The sequence below is a fragment of the Rousettus aegyptiacus genome, unplaced genomic scaffold (assembly GCF_014176215.1).
Source record: "Rousettus aegyptiacus isolate mRouAeg1 unplaced genomic scaffold, mRouAeg1.p scaffold_m13_p_3, whole genome shotgun sequence".
NCBI lineage: Eukaryota > Metazoa > Chordata > Mammalia > Chiroptera > Pteropodidae > Rousettus > Rousettus aegyptiacus.
Window position 1 is genome coordinate 37832079 of NW_023416306.1, and position 14493 is coordinate 37846571.

Genomic DNA, 14493 nt, shown 5'->3' on the forward strand with positions numbered 1-14493 from the left:
ACACAGTATCTGGGCCTTTACATATGTCACTAATCTTATCTATATCTTTTCAGCTCCTTCTGTTGGAGCTGTGGTTTCCCAAGCCTAAACCTCCCATTTCTTCATTACACCATCTGTGTATGGTATTAGCCTTCACTAACAGCCTTTCTACGCCATGTCGTTCAGTAATGGCAAATTTTGCAGACGTGCTGCTTTCACGAGCAGGTTGGGGTAGGATTTTATCCCAAATCTTGAGACTCTCACATCAGTTATATTAAAAAGCTCCTGTTAGTCCCCAAACAAACTTATTTTTCCCCTTTACCAAATCGGCTTAGCAAAATGAAATAATCTCCACAATACATTATCTTTGCAACCATTAAAGATAACGATGTCTCCCTTGGGCGCCGGTGTGTCTGTGCCAGGCTGTCATTTCTTTCCCACAGGTATGAGACAGTTGTTCACCCATGGAACAAATATTGAATTCTTAATGTGTGCAAGACAACAAGAGGTCACAGACACGATTTCAAAATTGACTCTGTCTTCAAGATGTCTACGTTTTGGTGGGGAAAATGTGAACTCACACAAATAACCATGATGCACGATAAAAAATTGTGCAGACCCAAGAAAGATACATAAAGTGCTTAGAAACTTCATAAGGGGCAGATAAGAGAGAGGAAGAACCTAAGAAGGCCGAGTAAAGGAGGTGGCATTTAAAAACAACAAAAGTGTGCAATGGGATTTGGGAATTCTTCCAGTGTCTGTTTCCCAGGTACTTTCAGAATGACGAATGTAAGTTAAAAATGGTAACAGTGTTAGTGACTGAGGCTGGAAGGGATCTCTATCTGTATCAAAGACTGCTCCTGGACCACCAGATATCCATTCTTCACTTTGCTTTCAAATTAACCTCACATTTAAATGGGCACCCTTCTCCCTGAATACAGGCACTTGTCAGGTTTCCCTTGTAGCTCTGTGTGGTCATATGCCTGAGTTCTCACATTAATGAGATGCAAGTGGAAGAAATTGTTTTTAAAAGTAGAGGATAAACCCTTCTTCTCTTATGTCCTTCTGGTTCTTGGAATGTGGGTACAAGGGCTAGATCTCCAGCAGCCATGGGGAGGGAACAAGAGAAGTTGGAAGAAGCCTAGGTCTCTGACAATGGAGACTTCACATCAGCACTGCTCTGCTGATCTGCAGTCTATTGTTACCCTAGAGAGAAGTAAACTTCTGTCTCTTTTTAGTTTTAGTTTAGTTTTGTTTTGTTTTGACCTACCTTAACCACTATTGTCTTTTCCCAGTGCTAAAATCCTAGTCTTATGCGCACCTATCATGTAATAGTGCCTGATAAGATATCTAGTTTCCAAACATTAAAATGACATGACTCATCAGCCACAAAATGTTTATTGAGTACTTGCAATGTTCAGGGCACTTTTCTAGGCAAAAAGAACAAAAATGATAGGGACTAATCCTGGCTTCATGAAACCTAGCTATTACTTGGGAGTTTAAGACATGTTTGCTAAAATATAATTACTCAAATACAGTTATTAAACACAAGTATCAAAGGAGGAAAACAATCCATAACATCATAGGAGTCGAGAGGAGACAGCAAACACAAATTTGGGGGAGATAGGGCTATCACACATAATATAGAATACCCACTTAAAATTGGATTTCAGATTTAAAAATGAATAATTTTTAGTATAGATATATTCCAAATATTACATGGGACACACTTATATTAAAAAATATATAGTTTATTTGAAATTCAAATCTCAAATTTAAACTAAAATTCTAAATTTCATTTATCCAAAATATTGCATGGGATATACTTACACTAAAAATTATTATTTTTCTGAAATTCAAATTTAACCAGGCATCTTGTATTTTTGTTTGCTACCAACTTCTGTGATGCTTCACAGAAGAGGTGGGAACTAAGCTTAAGGATGAGGGGAATCAATGGAGAGGCAGAGATGAGGCCATGTTTTTGGAAGCATGGTGCACTTTTATGGGCCAGAGCCCAAGCCATCAGAAAAACATAATCCCATTTTATTTCAGTGTCAATTTTACTCAAAGAAAAAATTAAAATAATATTATTTCCAACACTGAGTAGAATGCACAATTTACATAAATTTTCATATAAAGCAGAGCTTCTCAACCTCAGCACTATTGACATTTTTGACTGGATAATTCTTTTTGGTGAGGGACTGTTTTGACATTGGAGGCTGTTTAGCAGTATTCCGGCCTCTACCTATCAGATGCATGCTCTTTCCATTTGTGACAACAAAAATGTTTCCAAACACTGCCAAATGTCCTCTGGGAGTGTGTGTGTGTAGCAGGGACAAAGTCACACTTGATTGAAAACCACTGATATAAAGCATTACGCTTCCAAAAAATTTTGTGGTTGTAATGGACCATTTGGGGCATTGTCCCCAGAGTATTCATTATATGCATTAATTCTCCTCATCACCATGCTTCTTCTGTGGACAATTTTAAGAAGTACCCAAAGAAGGCACTTCTAATGGGAAGAGAGATAAGCACCTGAATGCCAAACTAAGCCAGGATGTTACTTTTCTTTCTAATTTATTAGTTTTTTTTCCCTCTAATTTTCTAGATTGTAAAATCCTTGAGGCAAGAACAATTCATTTCCCAAAGCACCTAATATCTAGCACATGACAGATATTCCATTGATGTGAACTGAATTGCAGAATAAAAGTTTTTAGTTTCTGTTTTGCAAATCCCAGGGATCAATGAATGAGAGAGAAAGGAGAGAAAGGCCTTTAAGATGACCTCGGGTAAATGGCTAGGTGAAGGTAACACTGTCAATATTAGCAATGCAGAGGATTACTTTTGGCAATAGGACTTTAACACCAACTTTGCAGATAGATTCCCCAGACACTTTAACACTTGCTATTTAGAGTCACTGACATTGTCTGCACTTATTTCCAGAAAGAAATTTCTAGCCTCCCTTCACATAGCCAGGAGTAATATTCCCTCTAAACGTCGTGCCACTGTGGTTGCCTCAGCCTTTAATTACCACTGACGAAGGCCTCTATTTGTAATCTGCTGCCCGCTGTGCTCTCCTGGGCAACTCACACACCTAAAAAGAAAATAAGCCTAGGTCAGTACAGCATGCTGATAAGAAAACAACCAAGCTTTCAGCTCCAGGGCTACACAACCAATTCCTCCATGGTGACAGGAGAATCCAAGAGAAGAATGATGTTTATAACAAGAGTGATGATCCAAGCGATAGCAACTTGAATGGTGAAGAAAGAGAAGACTGTGTGTGTGTGTGTGTGTGTGTGTGTGTGTGTGTGAATGTGTTCACACAAATTGTGAAACTGGCATACACACTAGATATTTTTTTCCTTAGTACTAGTTTATTTAAGAGCTGTTCCCATAAAGATCATGGGCACAGAAAATGGATTTTGCAGGCACGAGATATGCCTCTTGCACAAATGGTTCTCTCACGCTTTCCTCTTTTCTGCTTCTAACTCAAGTCCATGTCCATGCGTGCTTTCAGCCGATTCTCTGGCCATTCTCTCTCTTTCTTACTGCACGCTGAAGGGATGTTACTACTGGCCCAAGCCACTGCAGTGTCATGTCCTTAGTTCCTGCTGCCTTAAGTTCTTTGGCGGCTGTGACACTGAGAGTGGGTCCTCCTTAAGAACCACTGAGATGAGAGAAGACAGATATCAGGTTCTTTTTATGTCCCAGGCCCAGAGTAGACACTGCTCAAAGCTTTTTTAAACATGGCTCTTCTCCCAACTTATCTCATCAAGTTGGATTTGTCACCCTGGATCAAACTCCTACGTCATCCCTGTCTGAGGTAATAGGAAATGGGGAGTAATAGAAAGGGGGAATGAAGTCATCAAGAATGTGAGGGGTAGGTAGAACAAGGGGCCTTAGCCCTGAGGCTAAAAGGGAGAATCACACAGAAAATTCCAACTGTAAAGGAAGCAAACCTCAGAAATTTGTTTGCAAATGAGCGTGAATGACTCAGTATGAATTGTGTTGTATGAGTACAAGTGTCTTTATGTGTGGTGGGGATAAAACTATACAAAATGTTAGCAGAGGTAATAGACATTGACATGGTTATAGATAATTGTAAACTAATAAAGAAAAGACAAATTGTGCAAGCTTGGCTTTGCTACATAAGATTAATAATAATTAGAGCTATGTATATGAATTGCTTACTTTCTTTGTGTTTTTCTCATTCAGCATGACAAATAATAAGCACATTATTAATGATGTAATAGATTAACTTTTTCGTTCGCTTTATTTGATGACAATATTGGACTCACATGACAGTGATCTCAAAAACTAGAAACAAAAAGCATTTATCATTCTCTTTATTTTGCTAGAGACAAAGCTTTGCTTACCTAACTCACTAGGATGTTGCCATCTGCTCAGAGAACATGGCCACCAACTTACAAATTAGAAGAGACTATGACAGGTTATAATACATCTCTCATAAAACAAGGGAACAGAAGATGAAAAACCCAATTTTCTGCAATTAAAATCTAGTGTCTAATTGTTACTGGTGAAGTACCCATACTATGAGTCTGTCTTCTCATTTTCACTGGAATTTCGTTTAAATTTATTCAGATTTTCCTTGGCTCTTTCTTAGTGGAACATTGATAACATTTTGGTGGGGGGAGGAGGGGTGGCTAACTCACTGCGATGCGGAAAGACTGCATCTACTTTTTTACATTCCACTTAGGGTACAAGAGGACCAGGAGCTGTGGGAGAGAAGCAGGCACTGTTTCTGGGAAGGCTTCGGTTTTTCCCACAGAGAAAATAAAGAGTTAAGGTCACACAAGCTTCAGTTCATGAACATTCCTCTTTCCAATTTGGACTATCTTTATTTATTATTTGTTTGTTTGTTTATTTATTTTTTTACTGGAAGATTTCTTTAACTCTAGCTGTAAGCTCTAATATTTCAATTCAACAAGTGTTCTCAAAGCCTACTGAATTGCAGGCATGTTCCAAAAACTGAGAGCACTCTAATGAATAAAGCATGGTCTTGGCCCTCAGCAATCTTATGTTCATTTTAGCAAATAGAAATAATTATAAGTACTTTTCTTATTACATAGTATGTGGTAAGAGAGAGGATTTTGTAAGAATACAGAAATTTCATCCTACCTCACTTCCCATAATACACTGCTTCTGTCATTAAGGGGCAGCTCCTGTCAATGACTTATCCAAAAGTCATCATTCCACTTCCTCTTTACTAGCAGAATTCTAATTTTGTTTGGACCAGTATAATAAATAATCCCCGTGCATCGATTGTCTTCTGCTCAGATTTATATGTGGAAGCTTAAATTCCCATTGTGGTGGCATTTGGAGATGGAACCCTTGGGAAGTCATGAGAATGGAGTCCTCATAACTGAGATTAGTGATCCTATAAGAAGAAACACAAGAAAAACGATCACTCTCTGCTCTCCAGAATGTGAGGACATAGAAGATGGCCATCTGCAAACCTGGAAGAGGGTTCTCACTAAATAGTGGATCTGCTAGTGTCTTAATCTTGGACTTCTTAGTCTCCCAAACTGTGAGAAATAAATTTCTGCTGTCTAAGCCACCCAACCTATGCTATTCTGTTGTAGCAGCCTAAACTCACTAAAACAAATGATCTAAGCCAGTCATTACAATTACATTCTCCTTTGCAAAGCAAAGATGTGGCCGTGTGGCCCAATTTTAGCCAATGGGTAGTCTGCTGAGGGGCTTCTGAGAAAGCATTTGCCTCTTAACAAAAAAGATTGATGTGGGAAGAGGGTTTGTTAATGAACAACCTTCTTCTTTCTGCGGGGATGCTATTGTGAAGATATGATACCTGGAGCCATAGCAGCAGTCTTAGCACTGGGAAGTATGAGGCATAAATATGGAAAGCTAACATGCTAGAAATGAAGGAGCAGAAGGATAGAAAGAGTACGGGTCACTAATGACATTGTTAACTTTCTGAACAGACCTTGGAACCTCTGCATTCAGATTTCTTGTTAATTAAACTGTAACATTTCTGAGTCAGCTTTTTTGGTTCCTTGCAGCCCAAAGCTCTCCAAACTAATATTGCTTTGTAATCTTCTTGCTAATAAACTTTAGTGACATCATGTTGCTTCTCAGACATTATCCAAATGTGTCAGCCAGTTCATCAGTTTTCATTGCTCTGGAGAAAATCTACAAACTATGCCCTGTGGGTCCACTGCCTGTGTTTGAATGACTTCTGTATTTAAAATAGTTTTTACATTTTTAAATAATTAAAATAAAAATTAAAACAAGATTATTTTGTGATATATAAAAAATTATATGAAATTCAAGTGTCAACGTCCATAAGTAAAGTTTTATGTGAATTTAACCACACTCATTTATTTACATGTGGCCCATGGCTGCTTTTATGCAGAATTGAGTGTTTGAGATGTAACAGATGTGCCACAAAGCCTAAAATATTTACTCTCTGGGCCTTCACAGAAACAATTTGCAGACCCTTGCTCTATTACACAATCCCCAACTGAGTCAGTGTGATCTCGTCTTTATTTTAGGTGTGTCATTCTCCCTTCCTTCCATGCCCTTGACTGTGCAGTTTCCTCTACAGGAATTATCCTTCCTCTATTCTCTCTGAAACTTTCACATTCATTTATTTTCATCTTGAGTTTATAAAACACTTTCACAAATATTTGTTCATTTGATTCTTACAAAAACTTTTTTGAGAAGTTTAAGCAGAGATTATTATTACTATTTTATGGAGAGAAAACTGATGCCAGGATGCAGTTCAGTACTGAGGATTTTAGAGCTAGATTGATCTAAGTCAAATGTTTAAAATTCCATTTGGTAGTTGTGTCACTTCGGGTAAGTCACTTAATTTTTCTGAGCCTCAGATTCTCATCTATCCCATGTGGATTAAAAAACAACAACAACAACAAACTTAACACGCTCTGTTCAACCATTATGTGGCTGGTATGAGTTTCCAGAACTGGAAAGAAAGGAGGCTAGAAGCTAGAATCCAGTTGATAGTCTCAAGCAATGTCTAAATTCACAGCTGGCTCTGAGAAACAGCATTAGGAAGATAAATGTTTGTTCAAAGATGAATAGGAAAATATCTCAGAATTTCCATTTCTTAGATTGAAACTGATAAAGCAGTTAGGAAGCTACTTGCTTGCCTGGAAAAAATAGCTCTTAAGAAAAAAAAGGAAGAGAGGGAAAAGAATATAGTATTCTCTTTCAACTGAAGTATACATGCCTTGTATTAATCACTCAGTAGTCCTTGGTGAGTTTCCAAATGGTGTGCATGCAAGACCCTCCAAGGCTTCCAACATTCATTCGTTCATATGTGGTATTCTAGCTAAAAATGCAGCAAAATAAGAGAGCTAACTCTTTCTCTGAACTCCTTGGCCCTGAAACCTCTTTTTTCTTGCCCCAACTACCTCTTTGTCAGCCACTGGCTCTCTCTTAACTCCCACAGCATATTTTGAAATTGCATATTTCAATCACCTATATGTGCTAACTGAAGCTGAGTAATGAATGTCTGGAAGGTTTGCACAAGGTTATTAAAAGTTTCTTAATCTGCCACCAACTTCTCTTTTAATATTGTTTGTAGATTTCCAAAAGCACAGAAATAAATTCCCTTGACCCTTTTACTCATTAACTTGGAGAGTATGGCAGAAAATCAAAGGTACAAGGCTGTTAGGGTATTTGGTCCCTTTTAATAACCTCATGACTGTAGCATTGAAAAGATAAGGCTATCATGGCTGTTGATCAAAAAGACAAGAAAAGGCAGCTACAGCAACACATACATCATTATGCGAATAGTGGTTTTAAAACCGCAGCCTCTCAATTCATTTTCCTAACAGTATCTTTTAATTAGGGTGCATTTTAATTTAAAAAATAAGATAGAGAAAACGGCAGCCTTAGAATGTCTTTATTTTAGTGAGTTTGATTTGACAATCTAAGAGTGGGAAGACAAAGGACGGATTCATCTTAGAGCGGTGTGTGCACAGCAAGCACAAACTTTTTATTAAAATTGTTTATATTTTATGAAGAAAATGGAAAGAAATGAATTTTAAGGTAAAAGAAAGAATAGAGTTTATTTCTAAATTCCCCACTCATAAGCTGTGAGTACTCAGGTCATTTAATTTCTTTGAGATCTAATTTTCTCATTTGTAAGTTGAAAATAACAACACCCCAAATGAATACAGTATTCATTTTTCCTTGAAAGATAGACCTACCTACCATGTACTTTAAAAAATTCAATCCTTTCAATAACACTTTGAGCTACTACCCCCATTTTACAGGAGGAAAGCAAAGCTCTGAGAGTTTAGCAATTGAATCAAAGTTTATTTGGCCAGTAAGAGCTGGAGTCAAGAGGAAACTCCTGTATCTATAAAACAGGGCTGTGATGAGGGTCTGGTGATTAAAAAAAAAAAAAAAGATTTATTGCCAGCCTCTCAACCCTTTTTCAGAAGCACCTTTTAGAGGGTTCTGCCTAGAATGTTCAAAGAGAAGGTGGTTCAAAGGTAAGTTCTAAACACATTCATATTTGGGGGAGTGAGAGAAGGGAGGTCTGTGTGTTCTTTTAAATGTGTAAGTAATAAAGAATAAATAGAACATGTCCTTTGGTTTGTTTAGTTTTCAAATCATTCCAGCGCAATTTGCAGTAAAAACTGCTTTCATTTTTAAGTGATCAAAGTAGTGCGTGATCCAATCAGGTCAACAACTACAACAAGCCAGAACAATGCAAACATGCCTAAGCTCTCTGTTTACCAAAGATGTCCACAGAAGATAATGATGTGCTTGTCCCGGGGTATTTAAAGAAAAATAAATACATACTGAGGAAACCAGTTCGAAGATGACTCCGAGGCAGGCAAACATCTGAAATAAGCAATTGTTATTTTCTGCCCTTGTTGTTTTAAATTATAATCTAGAGAAGTAGTTGAAATTTGTTCTTTCTCTTTTTCTTTCTTCCTCTGGAATTTCTCTTCCTTTTCCCCAAAGGGCAGTTTAGTGCTGAGGAACCTAATTTTCTTTGAGTCATAGAGGCCTTTCATGGCTCTCAGAGGAAACTCCTACACGTTAACAATACGCTCTGGCTTTTCACGTGTCCATTTGGGTGTCGACAGGGCCATAGGACTCAGCCAAAAGGTTAAACAGGCCACCAAGAGCTCAGCTCTAAGCATTTTATTTCTTACTCACACCAAATCTATTGGTCGCTGCCCTGAGACAAGGATAATGGCTGCAGTGTGTATGCTTGCCAAGTACAAACAATGCTGCCCTGTGAAGAATAAAAGTAAAAATTAACTTTTAAAGAACTATATATTTTGGAATTTTTAATCCAACTCTTTCAAGCAGTTGCATTTTGGTATTCTCATATGTCCCTTTCAAAAACATTTTAATTCCTAGCCTATAATCATGGAAGATTTATATCTAAAAAGATATTAGTGATTGCTTAGAGCCAATGGATGTAAAAGGCAAGTATAATGCCCAGCACGTAGTAGGCTCTCCATCTGTGGTCACCGTTATCATGACACGCTATAACAGCCTCTTCTATTTTCAGTGGAGGAAACTGAGACTGAGAATTAAGCAATTAACCAAAGTTATAGACTGATAACGGCAAGCACCACTGGGATCTATGTCTTTATGTAGGCATCACATCTCCTACTATATTTTTTACTTGTAAATCTTTTATTTTAAAATTGTTCTCTGTAGATGTCATAAAAGAATCAATTTATGAATGAATTTCCTGGGGAAAGTGAGTAAGAGGACCTATCACTGATTCTCGTCCTTGATTGGTGTGAAACCTTGTTAAGGGTACCCAGCAGAGAGCACTCTCAAGAAGTAAGAAGGAATAATGCTTTGGGCCACAGAGTCAGGAGTCTGATCTGATTCTCAGTACTGTCACTTGCTGCTAGCTTTGTAACCTCTGGCAAGATGTTGAACCTCTTTCTGTCTCTGATTCCTCTTCTGTAAAGTAGGAAAATAAAGACTGCATTACAGGGTTGGTGAGAGCATTAAATGAGATAATACAGTGAACACTTAACATAGTATGTGAAAAACAGTAAAATACTAAGCAGTGGTATTAATATTAAAGTGCTATTAATGTTAGTTTTGTTGTTATTTTAGTCATTATCATAGAACGGCATTTGGTTAAGGTGGCTTTTTCCCAGGGTTTGGTTGGGTAAATGCCTAGGTCACTTCTTTATAGGGTGTTTCATCTATAGCCTGGTTCATGGCATCAATTTACCCATGGCTGTCATACTGTCCAGTGACCAGTAGAAAATATTTTCAGATGTGACAAAATCAATTGAACAAATGAAATCAAGAGGGGAATCAAGAGTATATAATTTGGAAAATAATGAGCAGTTTGTAAGTAAGTATCCAGAAGTAGGAGGAATTATTTTATTTAGGGATAGATTGATATAGTGAGTCCAAAATCGATGTCTCTATTACTTGAGACTCTATCGTAAAAATGTTTGTTTTTCTTAAAGGGAGATATGGTGAAATTTATTGAATCATATATCTGAGGAATCCAAGATTCAGGCATAACTAGATCTCAGTGATCAAATGATACCATTAGGTCCTAGATTCTTTCGTTCCATCTCTCAGTTTATTTTATTCTATACATTGGTTTCTATTAGACATCCTGCTTATGGCAGCTCAGGCTAACATACTCATAGCCCCAAGTCCAACAGATATAGAGTGCCTCTCTTTCTTTGATCGAGCAAAACTCTGACATTGGTTTTTCTCTTACTGGGTTATGTGCCCATTGCTAATCCATATACTGAGGTCTGGGAGAAGTGAGACCGTTATGGGCCGGGTTTGTGTTTTATGCCTATCCCTGGAAACAGGTACAAAGAATGGCCCACGTGGACATGTAAGATATGTGGTTCCCCAAGGAAAATGTAGCTTCCATTCTGAAAAGATGTTTTCTGGACAGACAAAAACAACACATATCCACTCTAGCCCTACACATGGGGACAGTTATATTTGTTGGCATATCCCAAAGGGGTACCATGTCTATATATTTTTGTTTCCAGTCACAGTCATTCTTTTATCTTTAAATAAATGAGCTCTTTAATTATCCTGCCTCTACCGGACAGTAATCTTTCCAACTGTCAGGCCTTTAGCATCTACTACTGTAACCATAACCAATTCAACTATTTGTAAGCAGAGCTGGTAGAAGGAGGAAAGAGCCATAGCTAGTTAGTAGACTCAGCTGGCCATTAAACATCCGCTTCTTGTGCTGTCTTGATTAATTATAATGTAAGAGCTTGAGGGAACCTCCAAAAAAGTAGCCTTTCCTACCCAAGTGTAGAATAAACAGAGAGATTCAGGACTCAAGAATAGGGAGATTAAAATTTCCATTTTTTTAAACTAATAAGGTTTAGAAAGTGCAGATATATGGGCTTGCTATCACTTCCCTGAATTGAATATGTACCCCCAAATGCAGGTCTTCCCTGTGGGTGGCAGAAACTGCCCCATTAAACTTACCCCATGAAATAGCTCAACCTGATGGAAATGTGTTCTCTGTGAGCAGACAAATCACAAAAAGAAAAAAGGAAGGGCAAGAACTGGTTTAAGAATCCTCAACTACTCTTAAATTTAATTTTACTCCAACTCGCCATAGATCAGGGTTTCTCATAGTTGACACATTTGACATCTTGGACTGGATAATTCTTTGTTGTAAGGGATTGATTGTCCAGCACATTGTAAGATGTTTTAGAAGTAGAAAGAAAGAGATAAAGAGAGAAAGAAAGAAAGAAAGAGAAAGAAAGAAAGAAAGAAAGAAAGAAAGAAAGAAAGAAAGAAAGAAAGAAAGAAAGAAAGAAAGAAAGACAGACAAGAGGGAGGAAGGGAGGGAAGGAAGGAAGGATGGAAGGAGAGAGAGAGAGAAGGAAATAAGGAAGATAAGGAAGAAATAATGGGTTATTGGATAACAAATAGGAGTTTTAGGAAAATAAGTACAAAATAAGTGCAATATCTATTTGGCAGTTGCTTAAGTAAATAAAATAAACAAGACTATAATAAACTCAATATGGAAACTAGGAAATTAGATTTATGAAACTGTTTAGAAAAATATGCCAGCCACTGCCAAAATTACTGAGTAAGATCTAAACTTCAAAATTTGAAACAATGGTTAATTTGATATGAAGATATATGTCCAAGAAATGTATGACTCTCAACAGGAATTTCTGTACTAATATTCTTAATTCACAAATGTGGGGATTCCAAAGATTTCAGTCTATATCCCTTATGACTGTCGAGTGTCTACTCTAATTACATATAATTACCTCTGTATTTTTGTTAATTTATTATTTACATCTACAACACTTCTGTTATTTCTCCTTCACCTTTATTCACGTTGCTTTTTAATCAAGTTTCAAAGCATTTCACAAGATCATATCTGATTAAAACCCAATAAAACTAGTATCAAGAAAAAGTCCAGGATAAAAGTGATACCATATAATTCCAGTTGTCAACATATATTTTTTTTAATTCAGCAAATTACTCTGAAGTTTGCTACTTGTAGCTTCTGAAGAATCTAGAAACCCCAGCAAGAGAGAAGACTTTTGTTCTTTTAGAGAAAACATTGATGTTGTCTTTAGGCCTGCCATCCAAAGGAAAATAAAAGCCTAGGGCTTCCATTACTTTCTTGTCTTTAATCTACAAACTCTATTTTCCAGACTTCCTCATTGTTTGGAATGGGTACTATAGAGTTAGTAAAAATAATAATTATACCTCATATTTTCAATGCAGTATTAACCTTTCAAAGTACTTTCTGTAACTCTTTATTTGAGTTTCCAGACACTCAGGAAAAGGTATTATTAATTTTATTTTGTATATAAAGAAACTGAAACACAGAGAGGTCTACAACTTGCTGAAGAGCTCCCAAGGCCTGATGTTTATATTATCTTTTCAATAATTATTTTCGAGTACCTCAAATACTTCCTGTCAGCCACATTTAATTTTTATGGCAAACCTGGATCATCCATGGTTTAGAGCATTGAGTGAAGCCCAGGGTGAGAGGGTAATGAGTGAAATAGGGGCTATCTCGAGGTGGATGGTCAGAATAAAACATTCTATGGGTATGTATTCATGCATTTAATCATTTTTTTTACTCCATAAATATTTATCAAGCATATACCATGTGTCAGAAATCTTTTAAGTATGATCTCAACAATACACACCACCATCTTTGGCTTCTTTATGAACAGCAGAAAATAACCTCAGCCTACCATCTGACTGTATGATAGTCAGATGTATGTAGTTCTCTTTGCAGCTCATAAAATTGATGTCTCATGGGACACATATGTCAGGAGGCTAATAGTATGTGCACCTAGTGCAGTGTAGAAATGCACTGCTGATTGTATATTGGTTGGTTTTCTCAGCCACACTCAAATTCAAGAGCAGTAGTGATTGTCCATATTATCATAAATGACTATATGGAATGAGGCTATAGTTTTGGAATGAGGTTATATTTGCTAAAAGGAAGTTTAATAAATGGTGAAACAATTGGAAAGCAAATTTGACAACATGTATCAAAGACCTTAAAAATATATGAACCTTTCCACTTGTTTTATTGTGTTTTAAATTCTGGGAATTTAGTCTCAGAAAAGAATTCTAAGTATAGAAAAATTTGTTAGCACATAATGTTAAATTTTTAATTATTTGTTATAGTGAAAATTTTCTACAACCTAGTTTCGAACAATAAAGAAATAGTTAAGCCATTGTTTTCCAAAATGTGCTGTGGGGAACACCAATGTTGTACAATGGTCCCTGGTGAAATGGTTCCACGTTTAATTAAGTTTGAGAAATAGGCACACTAAGCTACTCTCCTGGAGCCGAACAGTGCATAATAGTATAAAGCAGATTTTATTAAGTAACATCTTTAACTTTTCCAACTAGGTGTATTCCAATCTGTTTACTTTTGGACCCCATTTATTAAATTAACATGTATTAATGGACCTAACGTTGGGTTAAATAAATTATGATCTACTTAGAAATAAAATGTAGTGATTACATTTTATTTTTTTAAAGCCAATGATAACATGATGATGAAAATATAATTTCATGAAGAAAAGATGGGATAGAAAATTTGTATACATAAATATATATGAAATATATAAATAAATATATGATACATATGAATGATTATAATAAATATAAAAGTGCAAAATAAAAAGAAAAGAACAAAAAAAGCGAAAGACTCCACACCAACATTGTTAGGGTGGTCATGGGTTATGTTTTGGATATTTTCTGGTTCTTATTTTCACTATTTTTCAATTTTTAGCAACATAGTTATATTACTTTTGTTATAAAAATTTCCTTAGACTCAGGAACAAAGGAAAATATGCAGCTACAGTAAATATCTTGATCAATCTCAAAAATACAATTTTGTGAATTTCACATCTTCCACTACATGTGAGTAATCAATAAACTAAAACTTAAATGCCCATATAAGCTTGATATATCATTTTGCTTATCCCTGATTGACGATCAGCCAATTTCAACAGATGAAATTTAGTATGA